Consider the following 15069-nt stretch of genomic DNA (forward strand, 5'->3'; position numbering starts at 1 on the left):
AAAAAAAAAAAAAAGTTACCTGTAGATTTGGGATAAAGTCCTTTATTAGACCTGTCTTTTGCAAATATTTTCTTCCAGTCTGGCTTGACTTGTTCTCTTGACCTTTCACAGAGCAGCAGTTAATGTTTAGAGAGTCTAGATTGTCAGGTTTTTTTCATGGGTTATGGCATTACTGTCTCTAAAAAGTCGCCATACTGAAGATCATCTAGCTTTTCTCCCTAGGAGTTTTAAAGTTTTGTGTTTTGCATTTAAATCTAATCCATTTGAGTTAATTTTTGTGAAGGATTAATCTTTGCATGTGGATGTCCAGTTCTTGCATTGTTTGTTGAAAAGAGTTTTGGGGTTTTTTAGAAATTTAAAAATAAAATTAACGCTGAGATTTTAAGCAGATTTTTAGGGCATAGTATAAATTTTTGTTGCTAGAATAAGGATATCAACTCCAGGTCCACACTATTTAGATTGAAAACTAGCCCTTACTATAAGCTGCATGACTTTGGAATGTCACTAAGTCTGTTCTTGACTATATTATTTGTAAAACTAAGGAATATTACAGTATTTATCTCAGAGTTACAGGTATGTTTAATAGACGAAAAGCACAAGTGGAATAGTGGCCTGGATTATACAAAAGCTATTAGCTCTGGAAGGAGTCACATATTAACTGGTATTTTGCATGTTCCTTTGGTCCCCTGCAATACAATAATCTTAGGGTTAATTTGCACTCAAAAATTACATTAAGGTGGCCTGTGCAGAGGATTTCTCTGAATTTTTTTCTTAAGAGTACACTCTAAATGATAGTACATTTTAAATAAATTGACCTTAGATAATCTCAAATTACATACTGTAGTCCTAGTTTTTGAGTTACATAAATTTTGCCATTGCAGATGGTGACCTGCATATTCAGTTGTACTAATTAACAGCCTTTAAGATGTAAGAAAAGTGGATTGGTTACATGTTTGAAAGTGAGATGCATTAGATTGAATGACATGAACCTTTAAGGGCCTATAGATCTTTGGGGTGCCTGAGTGACTTGGTTAAGTGTCCAACTCTTGATTTCGGCTCAGGTCATGGTCTCACGGTTTCGTGAGTTTGAGGCCTGAATCGGGCTCTGCGCTGTTAGTACATAGCCGGCTTGGGATTCTGTGTCTTTGTCTCTCTCTGCCCCTCCCCCACTCGCAGTCTCTCAAAATAAATAAACCTAAAAGAAAAAAACATGGGTTTAGATACCTTTAAAAGCAAGGAAGTTCAAGCTTTGAGGCTTATCCTGCCCCTCGGGAATGGTGTCCTAGGGCCAATTTGCTAATATCCCATTGGTCAAAGAAAGGCATGTGGCTGGGTGCTAGCATCTGCATCGGAGGATATTACAAGATTACATGGCAAAAGGTGGGGACAAAAGCAGTGGTAGAGAATTTGGACCATCAGTGGAATCAATCATCCATCTTAACTGTTCCCAGTCTACAAACAGAAGTCAGAGTGAGCCTGTTAAAACTCAATGTCAAGTTACCCATCTCAAAAGCCAAAGGCTTCCATATCAGTCTACCAAAGTCGTTATAATCACCTTTACAATATCTACTGTCTGGGATGCCCGGGTGGCTTAATAGGTTAAGCGTCTGACTCTTGACTTTGGCTCAGGATGTGATCTCGTGGTTCGGGAGATTGAGCCCTGCATCAGGCTCCACACACCACACACAGCCTGCTTGGGATTCTGTCTCCCTCTCTGTCCCTCCCTTGCTTGCTCTCTATCTCCCTTCCAAAATAAAAAAAATAAACTTTAAATAGGTAATATCTTCTATGCCACTACATCTTTCTGACAACAATGCCAGCTACTTTCTCTTCTGTAGTTCTGTGGCTTCACTGGCCTCCTTATCCTCAAACATACCAAGTATAGTCCTTCCTCTTCTGGGTATACACATTTCACTCTCCTTCAGATGTTTATTTCAGTGAGTCCTTCCCTGACTACTTAAAGTTGCCACAACCTCCCTTAACACCATCCATATTTCCCTTCTCTGCTGTTTCTCTCTAGTTTACTTTTACACCTTTGAGAGGTAAGCTCCGTGATCCCAGAGATGTTTTAATTTGTTCACTGCATATCCCAAGAACCTATAACAGTGCCAGAAAGATTGAAGATGCTCAGTAAATATTGAATAAATAGGTAACCTTTTTTTTTTTTTTTTTGGAGTAAAATTCTTAGGAAATTAGGGAGAGGCCCATGTAGATAATAACCCAGGGAAGATTATGCAAGCAGAGGAGATAGTAATTGCCACAGAAGCAGAAGCATCCTTAGTATGCTCATCGTACAGCAAGACCAGTATAGTTGAAGCTGAATGGGTGTTAGAGTGTTAGGAAATGAGGTTAGAGAGAGATCCAGGGGCTAGATTATGTAGGGCTTTGTAGATCATGGGGGGGGGGGGGGGTGCTGGGGGGGGGGGTTAAGATTTTATTTCTAAGTAATCACACCCAATGTGGGGCTCAAACTTCAACCCCAAGATCAAAAGTCACATACTCTACTGACTGAGCCAGACAGACACCCCTGCTTTGTAGATTATTTTGTTCTGGATGAGATAGGAAGTCACCAGAACGTTCTGAATGGTTGCAAAAGTGGTTGCTTGCAGTCCTGGCTTATACTCTACTAGTGGAAGAAAGAATATTGCCTCCCTTTCAACAGTTACAGGAAAGGATTCCTGGAAAAGTTACCATGCCTTGGTTTTGCCTTAGAATAATCCCAGAGGGGTTGGGAGAAGCAGAAGGGAGGAGAGAGGGAGTATAGACCAAATAAGATTGGCTGTGAGATAATAATAGTTGAAATTAGGTGATGAATCAATGAAGGTTCACTGTATTTTTTCTTCTATATGTTTTAAGCGTATATGTTTGCTATCGTAGTGAGAAAGTAGGTAACATGTAAATGAATGGGTGTCACTGCATTCTAGTAAAACTTTACAAAAAGTAGTGGGTGGCTGGATTTTCAAAAGATGTTTGACTATGTGTCTTTGTATAGTCTTTGACTATGTGTTTGACTATGTATATATTCTTTGGGTTTATCTTTTTTAGAGATGCATTCAGCTTCTCAAATCTGAAGGTTTAGATCATTTGCCTAATTTGGGAGTTTTCAACCATATGTCTTTGAATACTTTTTCAGCCTTGCCCACTTTTTTCTTTCTGGGACTCTTGACATGAATACTAGATCTTTTGTTATAGTTCAAAAGGTCCTTGATCCTCTGGTCATTCTTTTCCCATCTATTTTCTGTTATTTAGATTGGATAATTTCTATTATTCAAGAATACCGATTTTTTCCCTCAATTCCTTCCTTTCTACTGTTTAGCCCATCCCGTGGGGGGTTTTCCCCCCAACTGTCGTGTTTCTCAGCTACAACATTTCGATCTGGTTCCTCGTGTCTCAAATTTATTTGCTGAGACTTTCTATTTTTCCTTTTTTTTTTTTTTCAAGTGTTTTTGTAATTGCTCATTACAGCATTTTTCTGATGACTGCTTTAAAATCATCGTAGGGGGGCACCTGGGTGGTTCAGTCAGTTGAGTGACCAACTCTTGATTTCGGCTCAGGTCATGATCCCAGGGTCATGGTATTGAGCCCACGCTCAGTGTGGAGCCTGCTTAAGTTTCTCTCCTTCTACCCCTCTCCCCCAAGCTCGCTTTTTCTCTAAAAAATTCAAATCAAATCAAGTCATCATCGGGTAATTCCAAGATCTGTTATCTTGGCATCTGTTGACATTTTTAAATTATATTTTCTTGATCCTTGGTCTGACAAGTAATTTTTTTATTATGATTGAAACCTGAGTATTTGGGGCATTTATAAGACTCTGGGTCTTACTTAAATATTCTATTTCACTAGGACTCCTCTGATACTACCCTGGTGGGAAAGGCAGGGGAATGAGGAGTCCAGGATCTCCACTCAGCTTATGTTAACACCCAGGTCAGAGAGGAGTTCCACCTCACCTCTGGGCAGAGTTGGCAATTCTGACTCCGCACTGCATGGGAGGGGCAGGCCTCCAGCCCTGCATGGGAGGGGCAGGATTGCTTCATTACCTATTACCTCAGATGGCCTGACTGACCTTGAGTGGAGTGGCCTCAGTCCATGTTGTCTGTGGACAGCATGAAAGTTCTGACTCTCCACATGGCCTCAAAATGCCACACCAGCAGGAAGAGGGAGGGCTATCTCATTACTACAAATGAGGATGAAAATCTCCAGATGGATACAACAGGGAGGAGTATTATCACCCAGCAGAGATGAAAGCCCCAGCTCCCTAACTCAGCCTTCTCTGGTACCACCTAGTCAGAGGTTGAGTAATTTTGTCAGAACCTTGGTAGGGTGGAAATCTCAGATCCCCACTTGAATTTTGCTAGCTAAAGTGGAAGTAGAACCATGTTTTTTTCTGTGGTGTTTGGCTGGAGTAGAGCAATCAATTGTATTTTTAAAAGTTTTCTATTAAGGGGGCGCCTGGGTGGCTCAGTCAGTTAAGCATCTGACTCAGGTCATGATCTCACAGTTGGTGAGTTCAAGCACTGCATCCAGTGAGCTAAAGTCCCGCTTCAGATGAGCACAAGCGCTGCTTTGGGTGAGCTCATGCACCACTCTGGGTGAGCTCCCTCGCTCTTTCTGCCCCTCATGGGATTCTGTCTGTCTCCTATTCTCTCTGCCCCTCACTCACTTGAGCCCCCCCCCCCTAAAATAAAGTATTGGGGCACCTGGGTGGCTCATTTGGTTAAGCCTCTGACTCTTGGTTTCGACTCAGGTCATGATCTCACACTTTGTGAGATTGAGCCCTGTGTTAGGCTCTGTGCTGACAGTGTAGAACCTGCTTGGGATTCTCTCTGTCTTCCTCTCTGTCTCTGTCCCTCCCCCACTTGCTCTCTCTCGAAAATAAATAAATAAACTTAAAAAAATTTAAGCGAAGTATCTGGTACTCAATAAGTTGTAGCAATTACTAAAAAAAAAAGTTTTCTGTCAAGGGGCACCTGGGTGGCTCAGGTTGAGTGTACAACTCTTGATTTGGGCTCAGGTCATGATCCCAGGGTTGTGCAATCAAGCCCTGCATCAGGCTCTGCACTGTGGAGCCTGCTTGAGATGCTCTTCCTTTCTTTCTCTCTCTCCCTCTGTTCTTCCACCATCTCAAATTTGTTGTTTTTGTTTCTCTTTTTTTCTTTTCTTGGCTGCTCTTTTCCTGGCCCTTTGGCTAGAGAGAGCAGACTTTATTGAGGATTTTTGTCTGTGCTTATTGATGTTTCCAGGTTGCCAACTTCTCCAGCATCAAGTCTAGGATAAAGAAAAGCCAGGGAAAACTCACAACCATGTCATTCCTAAGATCCAGATAAGGTCTTCTTACTTTTGTTTTATATATAATGCTTAGGGTTTTTAGTTGTACTTAGTGGAAGGAGCAAAGTACTTCAATCTGTCTTTCTGGAAATGTCTCTCATACTCTTTACATTTCTGATCTCCATGTTTCAATTTGGGGATTTTCTTCTGGTCTGTTTTCCAGTTTACTAATCCTCTTTAGTTTGTCCAGTCTGCTGTTAATTTTATCTATTGAAGTCTTAATTTGAGATATATTTTCCTCTAAGATCAGGAATAAGATAAGGTTGTCCACTCTCACCACTTTTATTCAACATATTACTGGAAGTCATAGCGTCAGCAGTCAGAGAAGAAAAAAATAAAATGCATCCAAATTGGTAAGGAAGACATGAAACTCTCACTATTTGTAGATGGTATGATAATACATGAAGATAATCCTAAAGATTCCGCCAAAAAACAACAACAACAACAACAACAACAAAAACACCTACTAGAACTGATAAATGAATTCAGTGAAACCACAGGATAAAAAATCAATATACAGAATATTGTTGCATTTCTATACACTAATAATGAAGTAGCAGAAACAGAAATTAAGAAAATAATTTTGGGGGCACTGGCTGACACCAGCGGAGCCATCCAACTCTTGATCTGGGGGCAATAAGTTTTAGCCCCATGTTCAATGTAGAGATTACTTAAAATCTTTTTTAAAAATCTCATTTACAATTGCACCAAAAATAATAAAATACCTCGGAATAAACTTACACAAGGAGGTGAAATACCTGTACCTTGGAAACTATAAAACATTGACGAAATAAATTGAAGATGACACAAATGGAAAGATATTCCATGCTCATTGATTGGAAGAATACTGATAAAATGTGCATATACCCAAACTAATCTATAAATTTAATGCAATCTCCCTCAAAATACCAACAGAATTTTTCATGGAACTAGAACAAATCACACTCCAATTTATATGAAACCACAAAAGACCCCAAATAGCCAAAGCAATCTTGTAACAGAAGAACAAAACTGGAGTTATCACAATCCCAGATTTCAAGATATACTACGTTGGTGTAGTAATCAAAACAGTATGGTACTGGCATAAAAATAGACACATAGATCAATAGAACATAATAGAGAGCCCATAAATAAGCCCACATTTATATGGTCAATTAATCTTCAACAAAGGAGGCAAGAATATACAATGGGAGAAAGACTGTTTCTTCAAAAAAAATGGTAATGGGAAAAGTGGACAGCTACATGCAAAAGAATGAAACTGGACCACTTTCTTACACCATACACAAAAATAAACTAAAAATGGATTAAAGGCCTAAATGTGAGACCTGAAATCATAAAATTCCTAGAAGAAAACATAGGCAGTAATCTCTGACATCAGCCAAAGAAACATTTTTCTAGATCTATCTCCTTTGGCAAGGGAAACAAAAACAAAATTAAACTTTTAGGACTATACCAAAATAAAAGGCTTTTGCATAGTGAAAGAAACCACCAACAAAACACAAAGGGAACCAACCCACTGAATGGGAGAAGATATTTGCAAATGTTATATCTGATAAGGGGTTGATATCCAAAATATATTTAAAAGAAAACTTATATAACTCAACACCAAAAAAACAAATAACCCAATTAAAAATGGGCAGAAGACATGAACCGACATTTCTCCAAGGACACCCAGATCACCAACAAATGCATGAAAAGATGCCCATCACTCATCATCAGGGAAATGCAAATCAAAACCACACAGAGATACTGTGTCACACCTGTCAGAATGGCTAAAATCAAAAACACATGAAACAAATGTTAGTGAGAATGTAGAGAAAAAGGAATCCTTTTGCACTATTGGTAGAAATGCAAACTGGTGCAGCCACTGTGGAAAACAATATGAAGTTCCCTCAAAAAATTAAAAATACAATTACCATATAATCCAGTAATTACACTACTGGGTATTTACCCAAAGGAAACAAAAACGCTAATTCAAAAAGATACATGCACCCTTATTTTTGCTGCAACATTATTTACAATAGCCAAATATGAAAGCAACCCAAGTAACCATTGATAGATGAATAAAGAAGATATGGTATATACACACAATGGAATATTATTCAACCATAAAACAATAATGAAATCTTGCCACTTGCAACAACATGGATGGATCTAGAGGGTATAAAGCTAAGTGAAATATCAGTCAGAGAAAGACAAATACCGTATGATTTTACTCATATGTGGAATTTGAGAAACAAAACAAAACAAAGAAAAAAAGAGACAAGCAACAACAATAAAAAACCAGATTCAACTACAGAGAACTGCTGGTTACCAGAGAAGAACTTATGGTGAACACTGAGTAACTACGGAAGTGTTGAATCACTATATTGTACACCTGAAACTAATATAACACTGCGTGTGTGTTAATTATACTGGAATTAAATAAATAAATAAAAGAAACCTTAGCCTCAAGTGAAAACCAAGTGGTAAACAATTGCAAACTGTCTGTTACACCACAATTCTTTAGATCAGAAATTTATGAATACATTTTATAATTTTTTTTCATAGCACAACTTTCAGTAAATCACAAAGCAGGTTTACCAACAGACCCAAGCATCCTCAGTGTCTGTGCAATAAGAAGCCAAAAGCAGACAAACCTATGTTCAGTAATCAATGCTTTAATATTCTATCATATTTGAGAAAGACTTAGCCAATGAATTCAACCCAATTCATCATTTAGCTTAGCAAAACTCCAAAATTTCAAATTTTGAAAGCTTTAAATAAAACTTACTACTCAACCTCCTTGTTCTTAACAATTGTCCATGAAAACTTTATGAGATAGACAAAACTATCATTTGAAGTCATCTTTTTGCTGACAAATTGCAACACAAGTAACACAAGTTTATTTGACCTTTAGTAAACTTGATAGAATAAAAGTTTTATTTTAATGCTGATAACTCTAAAGACATGTCTATTTTAAGTAAACCAACAAACTTAAATTACCTTTAATACCGAATATGTTGCACCTGTGTCCACTAAAAATCAATTATTCCCCACCATCAATTTCATTTGGGACTCCTGTGGGGAAGTCTGAAGTGGGTGGTTTAAAGCTGGGGAACTCTTGGGCCCCTTCATGTAGACTTGAGAGGAACTACAGTTTGAACCTCATAAGGAGGTGGCCCAATGGCTTGGAGTGCATTTTGCTTTTTGATAGTGAGGGCAAGGAGCAGGAGCTAATGGCATGGGGGACACTGAGGACTGTATAGGAGGGGGTAGAGCCAGGCATGCTGGGGGTGGAGCAGGAAGTGGCGGGAGTGGGGGGCAGAGGTGGCAGGGGTTTCAGGAGCAGAGCCCAAGGTAGATTTAAAATTTGGACTAACATTCCTTTACCTCCATCTACTATCTTTCCCTCCTGCAAAACAGGCTTTTTCTCTGGTTGTTTTTCAGCCCTCTGCACCATTTATTCAAAATATGTCCTAATGGACTTTAGTTGGGGACAGGAGTATTCCCCATCTTCCTTGTCAAAAGTTAAGAACAAAGAAACAAATCTATAACTAAGCCCAGAGTTTCCGCTGTTAGCATTTGTTCTCCCCCAAAAGTCGGGAAGCCTTTATCAACTGAACCAAACAGCTTCCTAGACAAGCTAAGAGAGCCAAACCCAAACCCCCTGTTTGGAGGCAAGCGAATAGAAGGAAGAAATCCAAGAGAGCCATTCATGGCCATTCTTTCCTCTGAGCTTAACACATATATAGACCAGCTGGTGTTCCAATAAAAATCATTTTCCTCTTGGTCATAAGTTTATAACTAAAAGTAGACCAGTCAGTTGATATTCTCTCTCGGGGGCTTTGGGAGGGGATAGAACTAGCATTCCCTATTTCGTGTATACATACGCACACAAACACAATTCCAACAGAGATCTCCCCAAAGGGACCCTGGCTTCTCGTTCACCTCCTTCCTCTTTCCAATGGTACCTTTACAAATTACAAGGGCTCCTGCCACAACTCAAGCTATGCTAGCCTGAACAAACGGATTATGAAAACCCAGAACAAATGGTTCAAAAGAACTCAACAGCAGGAAACCAAGCACCGATGGGGTCCAATGTGCAATTATCGGGGAACTTACCAGGAGTCAGATTTCTAAGGCCCGCCAATTCTAATTTGTTTTTCTGCTTCACCAAATGCTGCTAAAGCAGTCAATGCCGGCTCAGGGCAAGCAAGCAAGTCCTCCAAACACAACAGGTTTCAGCAGCTGCCAAGGACTTCTTTCTGTCCTCCCCATCCAGGGTCAACTAGCAAGGAGTAGCTGACTCTGACCTCTCACAGCCACTAGCCTGAGAAGCAAATGAGTGAGCCCTGGTACGCAGCTGAGGCCAACTGCTCCCTCCAGGGAATCCCTAGTGGGCTGGACACATGGAAAGCATAGCTCCTGCCTGGCTCCCCAAAATTGCAGCGGGGCCATCTATGGCACTTAACAACAAAATAAGCCTCAGTTTTTATAATTATCATTGCCACCTCTCAAATGCCAGTGATGTTGTATAAGCCAGCACATCCGCCCTAACACCTGAATTCTATCCCAGTTCACAGGTGAGAGTCTTAGTGGTGGTGCCACAGCATTCCGGGGATTGTCAGCACCCTACATATGGTCCTTGTTAACCATTTGGTCAGTGATCCAATCAAGAGTCCTTTCTTGGAAACCCCATTGTGTAGGACCATTTCTTGGCCCAAATGCTTTAGTTTGGGGTTTTTTCCAGAATCAGAAGCTCTGAAACATGATTTCAAATACAAGTAGTTTATTTGGGAGGTGATTCCAGAAAGCACCAGTAAGAGAGTAAAGTGAGCAGGAAAGGGATGGCATCCAAAAACAGAATGCATTATCAAGGAAGTTCCTATTGTGAGTACCTGGAACTTAATGCCTCTGTGGACTTCTGGGAGCTCCCGAAGAAGAGCCTCTAATTATTCTACCAAAGGGGCAATGGTGAGGACTGCTAGGGTGGAGAGAATAAATTCTTGGCACTTCAGCCTGCCAGACCTAGAGTGGGCTCTGATAGCCTTCAGACAAAGAAATGCAAATGAGATACTGGTAGTTGGAAGTTAACCTCCATTCACTGTAATGGGAAGGCCTGAAGGAAATGGGCAGGGCACCAATGGTATCTGCTATAGGATCCCAAGTGAAAGACCTGGGGTCCTCCTTGGCAGACTTTCACCACCCATTTCCCTCTCAGCCCATGCAGCTACCTAAAATTCTGCTCAATCTTTCAGCCACTAGTGGTAAATTCCCTAATACTTTGAAGGGTCACTTCTTTGGCCCTCCCTCTTCTTTTCTCAAGGATGTTGGCCCCTCAAATCATCACAGCCTTGATAACTCTCCAGTGTTTGCAAACTTACATCTTTTACAATTTATTCAGGTTTTCTAGTTATTATTAGAAAGAGAGTTTGTTTGGAATAAGTTTTCCTGCCTTTGCCAGAAGCAAAAATCACAGCCACAAAATATTGGAGAGAAAAATGAGCATGGGAAGAACCTCAGACTTTGTTTAAACCAACAGAAACTTTGGTACTTTCTTCTAAACAGCAAAACATAGGGTTTTCATTTTGTATGTAGATAAGCAACTAAACATTTGTAAGTCTATATCGCCCACTGTAAATTCTTAGTTTTCTTCCATCATGTGAAATTTATTCTACTGCTAGATTTGCAAATGTGGTAAGTGCCAAGCATGGAATAACTCCCAATGCTCTGCCTTTACAGAGCTTTGAATTGTAGGTTCTAGAAAGTTCCCTTTCATATTTCTCATATGCCTCTGAAAACCCGTTTTTAATCCGAGTCCAAATCAATGGCATTATGTAATGTCATATATGTGTGCCTCTCTTGATCAGATGGGGGCCACCAGATGTGGGGCAATGATCAGGTGGGAGCCGGTGGTGTGGGCAGTAAAAGAATTCACCTGAGGCAGAACAAAGGCAATAGAAGCTTATTGAATACACAGCAAAGGAGTGGCCAGGAGGATGGCAGAACAGCAAAGCGGAGACTGTCAGCCAAGAGGTGGGGGCTGTTTTTAAAGAGGGAAGGTGAGGAGGTATGGAACATCTGGAATTTTCCTTTTTTTTGGTAAGTGTGCCAGGTTCTAAGTAGCTCATTGGTTAGTTAGGGCCTATGGATATTTTGAGGTGGGTCGCCTGATGGGCCTGTCTTTATTTAGCCAGGTGGTCACTGTGGGCCCTTTTGACTTGATAAGTTAAAAGCAGCCTTCACAATATACATGTTGCCTTAAATTACTCTTTTGTCTGATAAATCGAAGGCATCCATATATTAAGTAATTTATTTAATATTTTTTTAAACTTGTTTTATTTTTTAACATTTACATCCAAATTAGTTAGCATATACTGTAACAATGATTTCAGGAGTAGATAACTTAGTGCCCCTTACCCTGCCTCCCACAACCCCTCCAGTAACCCTGTTTGTTCTCCATATTTACGAGTCTCTTCTGTTTTGTCCCCCTCCCTGTTTTTATATTATTTTTGGTTCCCTTCCCTTATGTTAATCTGTTTTGTCTCTTAAAGTCCTCATATGAGTGAAGTCATATGATTTTTGTCTTTCTCTAATTTCACTTAGCGTAATACCCTCCAGTTCCATCCATGTAGCTGCAAATGGCAAATTTCATTCTTTTTGATTGCTGAGTAATACTCCATTGTCTCTATATCCCACATCTTCTTTATCCATTCATCCATCGATGGACATTTGGGCTCTTTTCATACTTTGGCTATTGTTGATAGTGCTGCTATAAACATGGGGGTGCATGTGTCCCTTCAAAACAGCACACCTATATCCTGTGGATAAATGCCTAGTAGTTCAACTGCTGGGTCATAGGGTAGTTCTATTTTTAGTTTTTTGAGGAACCTTCATACTGTTTTCCAGAGTGGCTTCACCTGCTTGCATTCCCATTTATTTATTTATTTATTTATTTATTTATTCCCCATTTATTTTTTTTAAGAGAGAGAGAAAGAGTATGAGTGGGAGAGGAGCAGAGAGGGAGACACAGAATCCGAAGTAGGCTCCAGGCTCTGAGCTATCAGCACAGAGCCCGAGGCCGGACTCAAACTCATGGACTGCGAGATCATGATCTGAGCCAAAGTTGGACACTTAACCGACTGAGCCATCCAGGTGACCCTGTATTACACCATTTATTAAAAACTGATATTTTCAACATAGATATTTTATTTATTATGCAAATAATAGATTAATAATTCTCATTGTAAAAGATTCAAGCAATATAAAATAATGTAGATCAAAATATATGAAAGCCCAGCTTTACATATCTTCCTCACCCCCATCCCTGAGATAACTGGTATAGATATCCCATTTCCTTCCAGTTCTCTCTGTATGCATTTGTTTCTGTATATATGTACACATTTTAAAACTTTACAAATAAGATTGTGCCTGTTGCTTTTTTTTACTTATCAAATACAAGTTTTCTATAAGATAGGTGTGGCAGATTTTTTCTAAAAATGTCTTCCACAATATCTCCAACTCCACATGTTCTTTGGAACTGATAACTGCTTCAAATAATAGACAACAGCAGAAGTCACACGAGGTCAATAAAAGGTCATGCAGCTTCCATCTTGTTTTCATCAAACACTTGCTCTCAGCAGCTCCCTCTTGAGAGACTACCTTTTGGAATCCAGCTACCATGCTATGAGAAGACAAAGTCACTGAGAAGGGCCAGACACATGTAGGTGCTCCAGTCAACAGCCCCAGTATCCAAGTCATCTGAGACCATCTTCCAAATGTTTCCAGACCTCTGTCATTTGAGTTACTTCCCTCTCCCAACTGTTTGAATTTTCCTGGATTAGGAATCCTAGACATGAGGTAGAGGCAATTGGTCTCTACTGTGCCCTAATTCCTGAACCACAGAATCTGTGAACATAATAAAAGTTGTTATTTCATGTCACTAAATTTTGGGGTGATTTATTATATAGCAATATATAATGGAAATAAATTCCTGGGATTGGAACAGCTAAATCAAAAGATATGCTTATTTAAAAATTTTATTATAATGCCAAATTTCCTTTCACAAATAACTGACTCAAGAAGAAACAGAATAGGAGTACCTGGCTGGCCCATTTGGTAGAGCATGTGACTCTTGATCTCAGGGTTGTGGGTTCAACCTCCATGGTGGGTGTAGAGATTATTTAAAAATAAAATTTAAAAAAATTCTTTTTAAAACAAAATATTTAAAAAAATAGGATAGAAGAAGAAATAACTGAATAAATTTATAGCAAGAGATTGAATTAGTAATTGAAAACCTAGCACAAAGAGGGGTGCCTGGTTGTCTCAGTTGGAAAGGCATGAGACTCAATCTCTGGGTCATGAGTTCAAACCCCCATGGGGACAGAAATTACTTAAATAAATAAAACTTAAAAACAACAACAACAACAACAACAACACTTTGCACAAAGAAAAACTCAGGCACAGATGGCTTCACTGGTAACTTCTACCAGTGTTTACAAAATTACCATCAATCCTTTGCAAACTCTTAGCAAACACAGAAGAGGGCCACTTCCCAACTTATTCTGTGAGGCCAGTGTTAGCCAAATACCAAAACCAGACAATGACCTCACAGGTGAAGAAGACTACAGACCAATATACTTTATGAATACAGATGCAAAACTCTCAAAAAAATACTAGAAAACCAAATACAGCAGCATATGAAAGGATTGTACACTGTGACCAAATGAGATTTATCCCAGGAATACAAAAAATATGGTTCAACATATGAAAAATCAATGTAATACACCAAATGAATACAATAAAAGACAAAAAATACTTGATAATCTCAATAGATGCGGGAAAGGCATTTGATAAAATCCAACACCCTTTCATGAGAGAAACACTCAATAAACTTGGGATAGAAGGAAATTCCTGGAATATTATTCAGTCATATAAAAGAAGAAAATCCTGCTATTTGCAGCAACATGGATGAACTTGGAGGACATTACACTAAGTGAAATAAGCCAGACACAGAAAGACACATATTATATGTTCTGACTTATATGGGGAATCTAAAAAAGTTGAACTCCTAGAACCACAGAGTAGAAATCGTAGTTGCCAGGGAATGAGGGATAGTGGATGCAGGAGATGTTGGTCAAAAGATACAAACTTTCAGGCATAAGATGAATAAATTCTGGGGATCTGCTATGCATCATGATGACTATAGTTAATATTACTATTTCAAATACTTGAAATTTGCCAAGAGAGTAGATATTAGGTATTCTCACTAGACAGACACACACACACACACACACACACACACACACACACACACACACGCTAATTATGCGATGTGATGGATGTATTAATTAAATTGATTGTGGTAATCATTTCTCAACATATACATATACATTTTTTAAGTTTTTTAACGTTTATTTATCATTGAGAGACAGAGAGAGACAGAGCACAAGCAGGGGAGGGACAGAGAGAGAAGGAGACACAGAATCCGAAGCAGGCTCCAGGCTCTGAGCTGTCAACACAGAGCCTGACATGGGGCTTGAACTCACAAATCGTGAGATCGTGACCTGAGCTGAAGTTGGAAGCTTAACTGATTGAGCCACCCAGGTGCCCACAATGTATACATATATTAATTACTTTGTACACCCTAAACACATACAATTTTTTTTTTGGTCAACTATACCTCAATAAAGCTGAAAAAAAAGGAAAATTCCTCAATCTGATAAAGGGCATCTATGAAAACCCAGAGTTAACATTGTACTT

The sequence above is a fragment of the Panthera pardus genome, unplaced genomic scaffold, assembly GCF_024362965.1.
Source record: "Panthera pardus isolate Hobbes unplaced genomic scaffold, ASM2436296v1 HiC_scaffold_10, whole genome shotgun sequence".
NCBI classification, from domain to species: Eukaryota; Metazoa; Chordata; class Mammalia; order Carnivora; family Felidae; genus Panthera; species Panthera pardus.